Below are 15203 nucleotides of genomic sequence, written 5' to 3'. Positions count from 1 at the left end.
GTTCATATGTGTGTGTGTTATATATATATATATATATATATATATATATATATGTGTGTGTGTGTGTGTGTGTGTGTGTGTGTGTGTGTGTGTGTCTATAGACACAATATCTTGCCTAATGCATATATGTATATGTATGTATATATGTGTGTGTTTATATATATATATATATATATATATATATATATATATATATATATGTCTATATATATATATATATATATATATATATATATGTATATATATATATATATATATATATATATATATATATGGTTCTACCTGACTTTCGACAGCGCAGAAGACCGACAACGAACTGAGCTCCAGAACATCGACAATGCAGAAGACCGACACGGATGACAACACCGACGCCGAGGATGCCGACATGGGGAAAGGCTGTGTGAGTATGCGGTAGTGACGGACGTTAGGGGTGCGAGTCAGGTAAGTGTGGAGATTGACGGTCTGTGGGGATAGGGGTGGGTTAAGTGAGTTAGGGTTAGGAGCGATAGGGGTGGGTTAAGTGAGTTAGGGTTAGGGAGCGATAGGGGTGGGTTAAGTGAGTTAGGGTTAGGGAGCGATAGGGTGGGTTAAGTGAGTTAGGGTTAGGGAGCGATAGGGGTGGGTTAAGTGAGTTAGGGTTAGGAGGCGATAGGGGTGGGTTAAGTGAGTTAGGGTTAGGAGGCGATAGGGGTGGGTTAAGTGAGTTAGGGTTAGGGAGCGGTTAGGTAATGTCGATAGTGACGGACCTTAGGGTTAGGGTAAGGTTTAGTGTGGGTTTGTAAGGATTTTGGTGTGCTTGTGTTGTGTGTGTGGTTTGTGGAATGGGGATGTGTTTTGCTTTTAATTGTTGTTATTGTGGTGTGTGCAGTGTATGGGGTTTCGTGTTTGTGTACCGTCGGTTATTTCGTTGTCGGGTATGTGAGGTTTCGTGTTAATGGACTGTCGATGATGTGGTGTCGGTGATGTCGTTGTCGGTGTTGTGTGGTTTCGACTATGTCAGGTAGAACCATATATATATACACACGTGTGTGTGTGTGTGTGTGTGTGTGTGTGTGTGTGGGAGGAGTATATATTATTGTCTTCTTAAAGGTGGGAGGTTAAAGGGTTCCTCCTTTTCCATATTATATTTGAGAATAAAATCAAATTACTGCACTTCACTGTTACATGTACATTACTTACGTGCTTATTGCATATGTAAAGAACTTGCAAAGTATATCATTGGTGCAGGCTGACTGGCATAGGCTTGCATTAAGTTTTTGGCTTGTAAATATTATGTTCCCCCAAAAATAAAGTCCTTTGTAGAGAGCTGCATTACAACCTGAAAAATAAATAAATTGAAACAAAATTAGGAAACTCAACAGATATTTGACTTATTTTGATCTAAACAAATCAAGTATTCCTGGTCTGCTGTTTTCTTTTTTTTTTGTACCCCTGTAACTGTATTATGTCTTAGTATGTTAACCATCTGACTTGCTTAAATTATTTTATCTAATGTGTTACTTTATATTGACCCAATGCTTATGTGTCTACAAATGGTCTATTAAAATCAGTGTAGTACCCTGATGATTATTTATCCATTTAAATTTGTTCAAGTCTGCTTAATTAATTATTTGTTTCCATAGTTGTGTAGCTAATTTTAGGCACTGTACCAAAATGTAAAGAAAATATTATTAAGTTAGTAAGAATTCTGAATAGCAGTTTTCATTTGTTGCAAAAAGACAGACTATTTAAAATAAAATTAAGTTTCATAGTTTCATAGTTTCATAGTTTCATAGTAGTGTACTAGGCTATCTGCCCGGGGGCATTTATAAGCCTAGCCAACAGTGATGTGGCTTTACGCCACCCCATACTATATAGTTGCACCTCTCTAGTAGTGACACATGTGGGACCCCATTATTTAGTAAACTATACCTCTGTCTAGTAGTGACACTGAGGTGACTCCCGGGGTAAACTTGCGATCTCCCATCCATGCATCGAGATTTTTCTTGAACAGTGCCAATGACGGGCTCTGTCTCACATGAACTGGGATTTTGTTCCAGAGTATGGGTAACCTCTGTGTTATGAATCTATCCCTCCAGCATGTCCTATTCATATTTGTGCAGAGGTTGAAATCTTTAGCTCGTGTGGTTCTGGTGGATTTGGATTTTTTGAGATGGAGCATGTCCATCAATTCCTGGTTGGACATGGCCCTGTATGTTAGGCACAAATCACCTCTGAGCAGGCGGTATGCTACTGAATAGAGCTGGAGTTTCTTTAATCTAGCTGGATATGACACATGTTTGAGACCTATGATCCTCTTGGTGAGGTACTTCTGGGGTCTTTCCAGTTGTTGCATGTGCCGGGTGAGATACATCCCAAATGGAGCATTATATTCAATCATGGGCCTGACAAGGGAGGAATATAGAGGTACAATGACCTCCTTTGATCTGGATGAGAATCCCTTCATGATGAGATTGGCAAGGTAGAATGTCTTTCTGACCACTTTGGCAACATGGTTGTCAAAGGAGAGGTCACTATCGACTTGAGTCCCTAGGTCTCTGATTACTTCTTCCGTATTCAGTGGGTTATTGTCTACGTGATAATTTGTGGGTACTTTGTTTTTCCCAAAGGGGATGACTATACATTTTTTGGCGTTAAGTTTGAGGCCATGATTCCGGCACCAATTGTCCGTTTCAGTGAGACCTTTCTGTAGGATGTGTGTGTCGGCAGGTGAATCAACTATGGCCCCCAGTTTGCAGTCGTCTGCAAACTTTGTCAGCCATAATCCTTCCATATTTGCTTTCACTTCTGAGAAGTAAATGCCGAATAGGAGTGGACCCAAGACTGAGCCCTGTGGGACACCACTTGTGACTGGTTTTGAGTCTGACATGGCTCCAGCAATTTTAACCTTATGTGTTCTGTTTTTTAGCCAGTTTGCTACCCATCTTGTGACATATGGATTTACATTTAGGCTGCTGAGCTTGTCAATGATGCCAGAGTGTGGTATCGTGTCAAAGGCCTTAGCCAAGTCTAAATAGGCAGTGTGGACAGCCTTGCCTTCATCTATGGCACTAGTGACTGTCTCAAAGAAGTCAACCCGGTTTAAGAGGCAGGATCTGCCCTTTACAAAACCGAACTGTGTGGGATCAAGGGTCTGCAGATCCCCAATGTCGCCATTTATGAGTTCCATGATGATTCTTTCCATAGCCTTACAGACCAGGCTGGTCAAACTTATGGGGCGGTAGTTACCTGGGTCAGTAGAATTTCCCCTTTGAGTGGGACCACTGTTGCTGTCGCCAGTGTTCAGGTACATATCCTGTAGTGAGGCTAAGATTGAAAAGAGTTCTTAGGGCGGGTTTAATTCATCTTGAAGTTCACGTAACACGCAACGGGATACCATCGGGTCCCATAGATGCTGTGTTTTTGCCTTGTTGAGTGCTGATTTCACCTGTGTGTCTGTGATGACAGGTAGGTTACATTCAGCAGGGATAATTACTTCATCTTTAGGGGTGAGGGAGGGAGAAATTTGCACTGAACCTATCTGCCAGAATGTTGGCAATGTCAGTAGGGTCAGTGAATTTTTGTCATTGTGTACTAGCTCAGAGCATATCTGAGAATTTCCTCCCAAGGTTCTGACATAATTGAAGAAGGCTTTGTGATTGTCTTTGGTATCCTTGGCAATCTTTTTCAAAGTTTGCTTTAGATGTTTTTATGAGAGAACGTAGTTTTTACTTGTGTTGATCAGGGAAGCCTTTCCCTTGTGGGATTTGGCTTTGTCCTGCATTAGCTTCCTTCTTTGTTGTACAGTTTGTTTATAGCGGGTCCACCAAACCGGCATTTTCCTTTGTGGAGAGGGTCTTGGTTTTAGTTGGGATTGCTTGATCCATGCATTCTTGGAGATGTCCGTAGAAGGCTTTTGTGAAGGATTCAGCATTTTGGGATGTGGTTTCCATTAACCCAGTAGGCTTAAAGGATATCATTTCTGACTTGAGGAGCACAAAGTCAGCTTTTGAAAAGTTTTTCACTGTAGTCTTTTGTTCTGGGGTGGGGTGGGATATGTACATCCAACGTGATCAGTTTATGATCGGATCTTACTAGTGAGGAGTTTATATCCGGTGCGGAGCATTTGGACCCCATGTTTGTGATAATCAGGTCAAGTATATTATCTCCCCTCGTAGGAGAAGTGACCAGTTGCTCCATAGCATTTGAGTTTATGAATTCCAGGAATCTTTGGGCTAGGGTGTTAGGGCTAGAATAGTGGGCCCAGTCTATGTTGGGGTAGTTGAAGTCACCCAATATGATGGTGTTTGGTGTGAAATTCATATCCTCCAGTGTTTTCAGGAATGCTTGATGGGATTCCTGGGATTGGGAGGGAGTTCTATAACATGCGACCAGTTGTATGGCGGTTTTGCCTATGGTGAGTAAAACTTGTATGGTTTCTGATGCTTCATGGGTAGCCACCAATCGAGAGGTGTAGGTGTCCTTTATGAAAATGGACACTCCCCCTCCCTTTGTGGTTTGGCCTGGAACTTGAGGTCGAGACGCATGATATGAGGTATAGCCTGGTAGCGCTGGAGTGCTCTCAGGAGCCTTAAACCAGGTTTCGGTTACTGCACAGACATCGATGTTCTCCATACTGAGAAGTGCTTCGAGTGCCTGCATCTTGAGATTTAGACTTCTGGCGTTGAGCAGCATTACCCTTAATTTTTTTCCATTTTCGTTTTTTATGGAGGTTGATTTGTCCTTTGAGCATTGCCTAAAAAAGGCACTATGGGGGTGGCAAGAGCCTTGGCCAATATCCGGAAGCCCAGTGGTGACAGGTGCAAGCCATCCCTTGCGAAGCAACGTGGCTTGTCCAGCATATCATCCCAGGCTGACAGACATTGGATCCCCCTAGAATGACACCAGTGATTAAGCCAATTGTTAAAACTGCATGTTTTCCTATTAGTTCTCAAAGTCATACTCTGTATCCAGAAAGTAATTGATTCTGGAAGACTTAGCCAAGATAAGCAAAAGATGGCCCACCCAAAGACTTAGGATAAGTTTCACGATGTAAAATGCATTCCATCATATAATTACCCTAGAGGGTATGTTGTTAGTAGAGTGCATCCTGGGAGGTGGAGGTTGTTGGATCATATCTTCCTGAAATAGGGGAAAACTAACCCCGCAGGACATGATCACACAAGGCCAAAAGCAATATCTTAAACACTGACCTAGCAGCAAATTTCACCTGGTCCAGATCCTGAAACACAGATTTGATATGAGAATGTCATATGAGAATACCAGTGAAAAGGCTGGCACTGAAATTCAATTCCTGCCATAGCAGGTTGCTGAAATGTCCATGTAAAATCATTACAGTATTAGGAGAGATGAACTGAAGGCATAAATCATCACTGCAAAACCCAACAAAAAATATGGTGTTTGACATTGACAATAAATCAGATTTAACTGGCAACTGGTACAAACCATAAAAGATCTGAGAATAATCATATGAGAATACCAGTGAAAAGCATAGCACTGAATTTTTATTCTAGCCATGTCAGGTTGCTAGCCAACATGTCCATGTAAAGCCATCACAGTATGGTATCTTTTTTTTTTTCAAAACAGGTTTATTGTTTTAACATACAAGAGAAATATCATAACAATTTTATACAAGTAATTAAAAATAGATATGATTATAACATTCAACAAAACAACTAAAGTATTTACAAAGACATCCACTACAATCAGATCAATTAATTAAACTAAAATACCATGCTATTGAAATTAGGATTTTTTTAACAAATTTTGTAAATTATCCCATACAATATAATAAGATGTTTTCCTAGTTGTTCTTGACCTAATTGTGTTTATTTCCAGATGGCACACTATATTCATAACATTTTTAAATTCATTGAACGAAGGAGGTGTATCTGAAATCCAATTTCTGGTTATTATTTTCCTAGCCACTGCTAGAATAGACCATAACAAGGGAAGCTTAACCTTTTTAACACTTTGAGGTACAGGTGTGTTGAATAATATAAGAGATTTAGAAATAATGAAATTATCTGTAAAAAGAGCCTGCAAAAATTCATTAATTGACTTCCAGTATTCTTTCAATTCCATACAGTCATAAAACATATGAGCCCAGTCAGCATTAATTTCTACATTACATTTCTTACATAGATTATCTTTATTATTTATTTTATAAATCATCAAAGGTGTATAAAAAGATCTATGTAAAAATTTCCATGTATAAAGTCTCCAGACAATGGAAGACGTAGTTCTATAGGCAGATTCCAATATATATTGTTTATCTTGTTGATTTGGTGGGTCCCCATTAATAGAAGTGAAATAATTCCAGTATGTATCTACACTGTAAAAAGTTTCTTGTCTGATAATCTTATGTATGTATGAAAGTTTACCTTTATCAGAAACTTTATGTTGTAAATTTAATATCAAGTAATCAATCAGTGTTGGAATAGATTCTTTAACTGTTATAGACATTAGATCTATTTTATTAATGAGATGTTGTCTAAAGGTCTGAACCTCTAACCAGCAAGTTTCTCTTAGATCAAATTCTTGTTTTAAGAAATCTAGATTTTTAACTTTATTATCAGATATCAACTGATACCAGTACTTTAGATCATTATCTATAGCTAAATGAGTTCCTTCAGAAGTAGATGACAAAAGCATACCCTGAGTATACATTATAGGGAATATAATAAAATTCCATTCCCTATACTTAGGGTGCATGAATATAAAGTTACGATAGCTAATAATAATATTTAATGGGTAACAAACCATATGTTTAGGTGTAATAGGTGAAGTACAAAATTCCTTTAGTAACCATAACATGGAGTTATTTACAATCATATTTTTATGTGTTAAGGAGATTTTCATGAAGTGCATACTAATTAGCTCCCAATAATCTTTCCATTTTGCGACATATGACTGATCTATTAATAAAGTAATAACTTTTACAATAGAAGAGATAGTATATAAATTAAAGTCTGGAAAAGAAATACCCCCTTGAGACCAGCTATTAGTATGTTTCTTTAATGCAATCCTAGGTCTATTAGGTGCCCATAGGAAACTTAACATTAGTGTATTCAGTTTCTTGATAATTATTTTTGTAGGTGGAAGTATTATTGATTGTATTAAGTATAAAATCTTGGGGAATATTATCATTTTAATAATTGTAAGTCTCTCCTCCATAGTAAAAAACATATTATTCCAGGTATTAAAAAGATTTTGTATATTAAGAAAACAGGTTTTATAATTATTATATATAATAGATTTAATATTTTTAGATAGTATTATACCTAAATAAGTTATCTGACCTGAATTGGGTACATATTTAGTAAAATCACTAATGAGAATATTTTTTGTGTATATATAGGTAGTAATATAGAATTTTCTTCATTGAATATTAAACCAGAAATACTTTTAAAATTCATCATTTTATCAAATAGAGACTGCATAGAAGAATTAGATCCTGCTGATGTAATTAGAACATCATCTGCAAAAAGTTGAATTTTGGATGTTGTATTTTCATCTATTTCAAAACCCTCTGTGTCAGTACTGTTTCTGATCAAATTAGCCCAAGGCTCCATTACTAAAGTGAATAATAGTGGAGAAAGTGGACATCCTTGTTTTGTACCTTTAAAAATGGGTATTTGTTGTGAAACATATGTTCCTACCTTAATATAAGCCAATGTTCTTTTGTATAAATGCTCAATTAGATTTACAAATGCATCTGAGAAGTTTGTGCACTTCAGTAAGGTAAACAGATAGTTCCAACTTACTGAATCAAATGCTGAACTTATATCAAGACTAATAAGTGTTAAATCTTTCTTTTTCCTATTTGCAAAATCAATTAATGTTAAAGTTTTTCTTATATTATCAAAAGTATTTCTATTTACAATGAAGCCTGTCTGATCTATATCTATAATGCTGGGGATGATTGTCTTCAATCTATCAGCAAAAATACTCATAAACATTTTATAATCAACATTAAGTAATTAGATGGGCCGATATGAAGTACATCTAGTTGGATCTTTATTAGGTTTTAAAATTGGCGAAATAAATGTATATTGCCAAGATGGGGGGTTATTAACTCAGTTTGGGCCAAAATAAAAACCTTATGTATTAATGAATATGTACTTTTAGAAAGGATTTTATATATCTCTGGTATAATGCCATCATTACCCGGTGCTTTGTTTGATTTAAGCTTATTTATTTGTGTAATAACCTCTGTATATGAAATACTTTTGTCCAATAGATTAATCTGTTGTTTATTAAGCTTTTTATTCATGTTTGTGGTTATAAACTCCTTTATTTTATCTTTAGGTTCCATGTTAATGTTATTATGGTTAATTTTGTGAAAGTGATTTCTAAATTCATCTAGTATTTCTGGCATACTAGAAACATTCTTCTTTTTCCTTAGAGAAAAGATTTCTTTGATATGGTTTTGTTTATTCAACCTTTTTGTTTTATTTTTAAGTCTATGTAAGTATTTGGGGCTTATTGAATAAGACAAAAACTTGTATTTCTCTAAAGTTATTTTAACTTTATGAGTTAAAATTTCATTGTATTTCTCATTTAGTTTGTTTATTTCTTCAATAACTTTCTTTTCCATAATATTTTCTTTATTATTATGTTTATAAGAGTCTAATTTACTTTGAATATCTAACAATTCCTTATCCCAAGATTTCCTTTTATTATTATACCATCTGATACTTTGTCCATATAGAAATGATTTTAAGGCATCCCAAACATAGACAATGGAGACTTCAGGAGTATTATTTATGTCTAAAAATGTTTTACTTCTGAAAGTATATATTCTTTATAGTCTTTTAGTTGAGTTAAGTATGCTGGTATCCTTTTGATCTGAACATTATGAGTATTTTTTATCATGAATTCAAAAACAATTGAATTATGATCAGATATAAGACATGAAATGATTTTGGAATTAATTAAATCTGTTACCATCTGGTTAGAAATAAAGACCCTATCTATTTTTGAATAAGTTTTGTATCTGTTAGAAAAAAAGGTGTATGGTAATGATTTTGAATCTATTTGATTATTAATATCATTCAAATGATAAGAATTAGCAAAATCATTTAAATGTTTTGCACTAGATGTAATTCTTCTTTTTCCTATAGTGGTAGTATCACTTTCATGTAGTATACAATTAAAGTCACCAGCTAAAATAATATCTCCTATAGAGAATGATATGATCTTATTAAGATGTTGTTTCACTGTATTAATACCAGTTCCAGGTATCCAATATACATTAATTAAAGTGTAAGTCTTCCCATTAATTTGTATTGTAACCATACAAAACATTCCTTTGTCATCCTGATAAGACTTAATGGTTTTAGGAATGGGCATACTTTATTCCATAAAATAGCCACTCCTCTTTTTTCTGAGTGTGCTCTGAACTAACCAATACTGTATATTTGTTTGTGGCTAGTTTATCAATATCTTTTTTCAAGAGATGGGTTTCTTGCAGGAAGACTAAGTTGGCCTTATGTAAATTAATGTATCTTATCAGGCTTGCCCTTTTACACGGATTATTCAATCCATTAATGTTTAAAGAAATTCCTTTTAAAGATGTCATTTGGCATTTTTAAAACTTAAGAATCTTATGATCAAAATAACAAATAACAACATAAGTAATGTTACATCTCCTCCTTTACGTGTACCTTTAAATATAGCTGTATTTATTGAATCTCTTATGGGATTTTGTATAGGATTCAATTTTGTTTGTAGTGACAATGAGTGTACAAAATATATTATGGATGTCAAAACTATATACATATAACAATGAACAAGTGAAAATAATGTAAGGATTAAACCTTGCATCCAGCCTGGAGTTAAAACTCCAACTTAGAGTAGTATTTACCACTCAAGTTAACCCCTACCCTAAGCAGCAGTACCTCAGCTACCACCTTGTCAATTTAATACTGGTTATATTTAACTTAAATTAACAGCTTTCAATTCAATTATCTAGCAAGACAAGACTACACATTTGATAAAACAGCATCATATAAACTAAAATAAACTTTTTTTTTTAAAACTATTCATACTACTATATACATCTATGTAATATAATACACTTGTATTCAAATAGCATTCAAATAATCTTGATATTAGGAACCAAGAGGAGAGAGAGAAATAAAAGACGGAAAGAGGGAGAGAGAGGAAAGAAAGAGAGAGAGAAAAAAAAAAGGAAGGCATATTTACATATTAATTTATTCAAAGTATGTAAAAATAAGTTCTAACATTCATTTAAATCAAAAACTTTGGCTAATATGGTTCAGACATTACATATATTAAGATGCATCTATTTTCTGTCATGTAAATGCAGTCAACAGCTTCCAAAAAATACCTTGAATTGCTTGTATATGAACATTTTACTCATACTCATTATTGTCAATAGAATAAAATATTATATTTATAGAAATTGTTATAAATCATACTGCATAGTTATGCAAATTCTCAGAAACACTTGCATTATTGTAAAAAAAGCCATCTGTATTTTGTACGTCTATACTACTGCTTTAAAATATATCACATGACAATTTCTTCCAGAATAGAGTTATACAGTTATTTATGCTTGTCAATCAGATGAATTAAATGACTTATAGTAATGTATATGTTTGGAACATAAGTTTTTAACACAGATTAGTATGCTGCAGTCAAGTAGATTTTCAAAAACACTTGAATAAATGTTTCATTTTCTATGCCTTCTAAAATAAGACATTTACTTACTACAAGAAACTGCATCATTTAAAATCATTATAACTGACATATTTTATGAATTATAACATAGATATTTAAGTAATTATATAAAATAACTCACATTTAAGTGTTAAAGAGTTAATTTTCCTTCACATAGTCGCATTTGCATCAGTTCTACTTCCTGGTAGAGTGTTCTTCCTGAATCTGTGATGCGTCAGTGTGATATCTGGGTCAAAGGTCATATTGACTGCTTTCAGCTTCGCTGTGAGAATTTTGAGAGTTGAAGCTTTTAAAACAACTCAAGGACACTGTTCATGAGGTAACCCACATCCCAGATTGTCTCCCTTAACATTTTGGTGGGAAACTTGTTAAAAACTAGTGACAAACATTCATTTAGCAGTGTAAATGCATCTAAACATGACAAAACCTTCACAATGTATTTTACAGGTTATTACAGCCTCTATGTAAGTGAAATTAAGCCCAAAGTTATTAATAAGTAATAAAACTCAATATTGTTGTCCCAACTCAATTTTTATGCAAATCTTATTATTTACTGTGTCTATATGATCAAAAGCATTTCTATATATTAATAAAAAAAATAAAGAGAAAGAATAAAGAAAAGAAAAGAGAGTATAAAATAAAGAGTGTAAAGCAGAAATAAAAAATGTAAGAGAAAGCTATAAGAAGTATATACAATGGAATATTACTTACTGTTTATATTAATAGAGTTAAAAATAAAACATATTATTTACTATTATTTAGTTTTAATTATTATTAGTTAAAGCATGACAGATTATTTACAAACAAGCATAAGCAGTATAATCAAGAAAGTATAATTAGGAATAGCATTTGAAGAACATATAAACTTTTTACAAGGAATAAATATGTTATTATTCTATTAATCATATTTTCATTACTCTTCTCTCCCTGCCCTCCCCACCCTTTACCCACTGCATAATCTAAATAGAATGTCATTGTTTAAACAAAGAAAAGAAGAAAAGGAGAAAAAAAGAGAAAAAATGTATCAAATTACTGACCTTACTTCTCTTTTTCAGAAAGAGAAACAAATTGAATAATAGCTTGTTATTAGTTCCTCAGATATTTTGACTGGTTATGAAACAAAAATTTCTTTGCACACAGAGAATAACTTTGATTAAATCTTTTTCAGAATATTTGTGGCTTTCTGGAAATGCAGGAACTATATTTAAAAAGATTAATAATGAAGTAAAATGATGAGAGAAAAAAAAGAAAAAAAAACATAGAACAAATAATTTGTTTTTTAGTCTCTTCTTCTTCTCTGAAGTCTTCCAAGAAGTTTCAGTTGCCAGTCTCTTTAATGAAGGACTAGCCCATTCCATTTCCTCTATTTTTTTGATAAACAGTAAAGCAGAGTCTAACTCATCAAAAATTTTAGGACCATCAGGAAGGAAGATTTTTAGCTTGGCAGGAAACAGAAGGTATGTTTTAAACTGTGCTTTTTTAAGCTCCCTTATTAGTGGCAGAAAAACTTTTCTTTTAGCTATTACCAAGGAAGAATAGTAATTGTCAAAATGCACAGTTGTCTCATTAATCTTAACAGGAGCTTTAGCCCAAGCAGATTTAAGAACCATCTCTTTATCAAAAGATGATAGAAATCTAACTATAACTGATCTAGGATAGTTTTTGTTAGAGTTAGTATTAGCTATAGATCTATGTGCTCTTTTGATACCAAAAGAGAATGCTTCTGGTAAGTCTAAAGTTTTAGGGAGCCATGTTGTTAAAAAAGAAGTAATATTGTTACCTTCAATATTTTCTGGCAGTCCAAAAATCCTAATGTTATTAGCCTAGATCTATTTTCCATGTCATCCAGCTTTGTTTGTAAATGCGTATTTTGTTTCAGCAGAAACTCAATGTTGATTTCCTCTTCTTGGATTCTATTTTCCATGTCATTCACAGCTTCTTCTATGCCTGTCATCTGGATCTTCTGTTGTTGCAGGTCTATATGTAACAAGTCTATTTGTTTTGTAGTTTTTCTATGAAGGTATCTATTTTAGTATCCATTTTATCCATCTTAGCAGTAAGTTGCTGGATTATAGTTATCAGAGACTGAAGTTCTTTCTTGATGCTGGAGTCTTGAGAATTTGTCTTACTGGAACTCATTTCAGACTGATAAACTGACAGGAAAATTTCCAAAGTGATTTCTGACAGGAATATTGTTAAAATTTCCTTTCTTTTTTAGATATAGTTCAAGAACTATATAAAACAAACATATTTAGAAAGAAAATTACTTCAAAAATTAATTTTTTAAGTAATTAATTCCTGTCGTAATGAAATTGGTGGAGCTGAAGAAATCTGCTGCTATCCTGTGTTCATCCTTGGCCACGCCCCCCACAGTATGGTATCTTGATGACAGATGATATATGGTCATTACATGTCAGTTTATTGTCAATTATACAATCAAAGTCTCTTAATACTCAAAACTGTGCACACTGATAGGACAGACCAGTCAACATGTTCATTGTAAATTGGGCATTCCTGATTGAAAAAAGTTCTGCCTCTCAACAGGGCTTTAGCAACTGGAATAAATTTACTGCCAGAAACTTAAAAACAAAAACAAAAGAGAGAGAGAGAGAGAGAGAGAGAGAGAGAGAGAGAGAGAGGAAACATGAATGACAGAGAAGTGTAGAAAATGCTGGCTTCTCATAAACACACAATAGACACACTTTTATTAAGCATACCCCTTCTTGGTATCCATTTCTGCAAGACACCAATGGACTATGTAAGAGTAGGGACATAAATGTCATACATATGCACAGTACAATAGTAGCCAAAAGGGGAGGTGCAAGACAACTAAAGTCACATTATTTAAAAAGGTAAAGTGTTTCTTTTCTAAATAATGCCACCATAAAATAGTAATAATCCACACCCGAGTGTGCTTAATGGAGGATTTAACCATGGTTGGCTTTATTTAATCACCTAGTCCTCACCGTCATGCTCAAACCCCACTGACCGTGGACGAATCCTACATTACCTGCACTGAGTTGTGGATTGTTTTTGAAGTATCGCATCCAGATTTAACAAAGAGTAAATGGATTCTGATGCCACAACCCATGAAAAAAGCAGAGGCGGTCCACATCCTGCAAAGGATGACATAGTTATCTTTAAGCACTGTTTCTATTTCTCAGCTTAAACCAGCTAAAAATTCATCAGTCATGGATGTCAATTAAACAGTTTTCTAGAAAAGTCCCATACAGGAGTCTGGAACATTATAGGTATAGTCAGATGTCATTAGTTTGATTATGTTAGAGGTTGGCATAATGGTTTTGCAGATTAGATCACAGGCACAAGATACAGGGTTTGATTCTTACCTTTGAAAGGGAAATTGTCTAAGCTTAAAATGTCCCACAAGGTCGGTTAGTCTAGTATTACCTATGAACCCATGAATGATGACTAAAACATCCTCCATTCATGATCTTCCAGAGCATCAGCAAATACACAGAGATCAAGAAAAAAGACAAGATGGAACCCCAAGAAACACTGCATATTATCAAGTGGCTAGTTAAGGAGTTAACTTCAGAAGCCATATATTGAGTCCACCCAAGGGGTAGGAGACAAACTGTTTGAGTATTTTACAGCTCAATCAACAGTAATGTAAAGAAACACTATTTGGATTCCATAGTACACATATCATAAAAGTGAAGTAAGATCAGAGGATCAAGAGAGAGTATAGCCATTGATCGCTTGCAAAAACAAAGTAAGTAACCAAATGAGTGAGGTCAGTCTCTGAAATGTGCCTAAATCCAGGATCGGCTTTATGCATAGACAAACTAGTCAACCACCTAGGCACTATGCTTGGAATAGCTGAAGGGCATTTTTTTCAAGTTATTTGTTTTTCAGAGTAACCTATTACATGCTTTGCTATCCACCTATTCCCCTGATATGACATCTTTAACTGAAACTCGGTTAAAACCCACAACACCCGACAATGAGTTCCTCCCAAATGGAATGTACTACACCATGATAGATTGTCCAAAAAAGGAGGAGAGGTAGCATTAATTTACAAAAACAACCTAAAAATATTTACTATTAATCCTCAAATCCTTCCACTCAATACTTCTGAACTTGTACTAGCCAAACTCAAACTTAGAGACAAACAAATCAATCAATATTATCACTTGCTATATACCATCAGGCAACAATATTCCCTCCCTGGAAGCCCTCCTACACTGGGTTAATCAAAATCTACACCAAGAAGCCATCATCCTAGGTGACGTTAATATTGATTGGAACACATGCTCACCTACTAACCCCACCAACCATATTAATTTCTACAGCTTGTCTTAAGTCATCCAATCTAGCACTAGGCTAGAAAATGCTAAAACCAAAGAAAGTCTCCTAGACTGGATCATGATAAATAAGACCAATACTCTATACCAAGCAGGGGTCCTTCTGGATGCCCTTGGTGACCACCAACCCACCTTCTTACTAAAATACAAAACCCATGCCAGCACTAGCCC

This window comes from Protopterus annectens, chromosome 2.part1, assembly GCF_019279795.1.
Source record: "Protopterus annectens isolate FY-2018-M chromosome 2.part1, PAN1.0, whole genome shotgun sequence".
Taxonomy (NCBI): Eukaryota; Metazoa; Chordata; order Ceratodontiformes; family Protopteridae; genus Protopterus; species Protopterus annectens.
Note: the sequence above shows the minus strand (reverse complement) of the source record.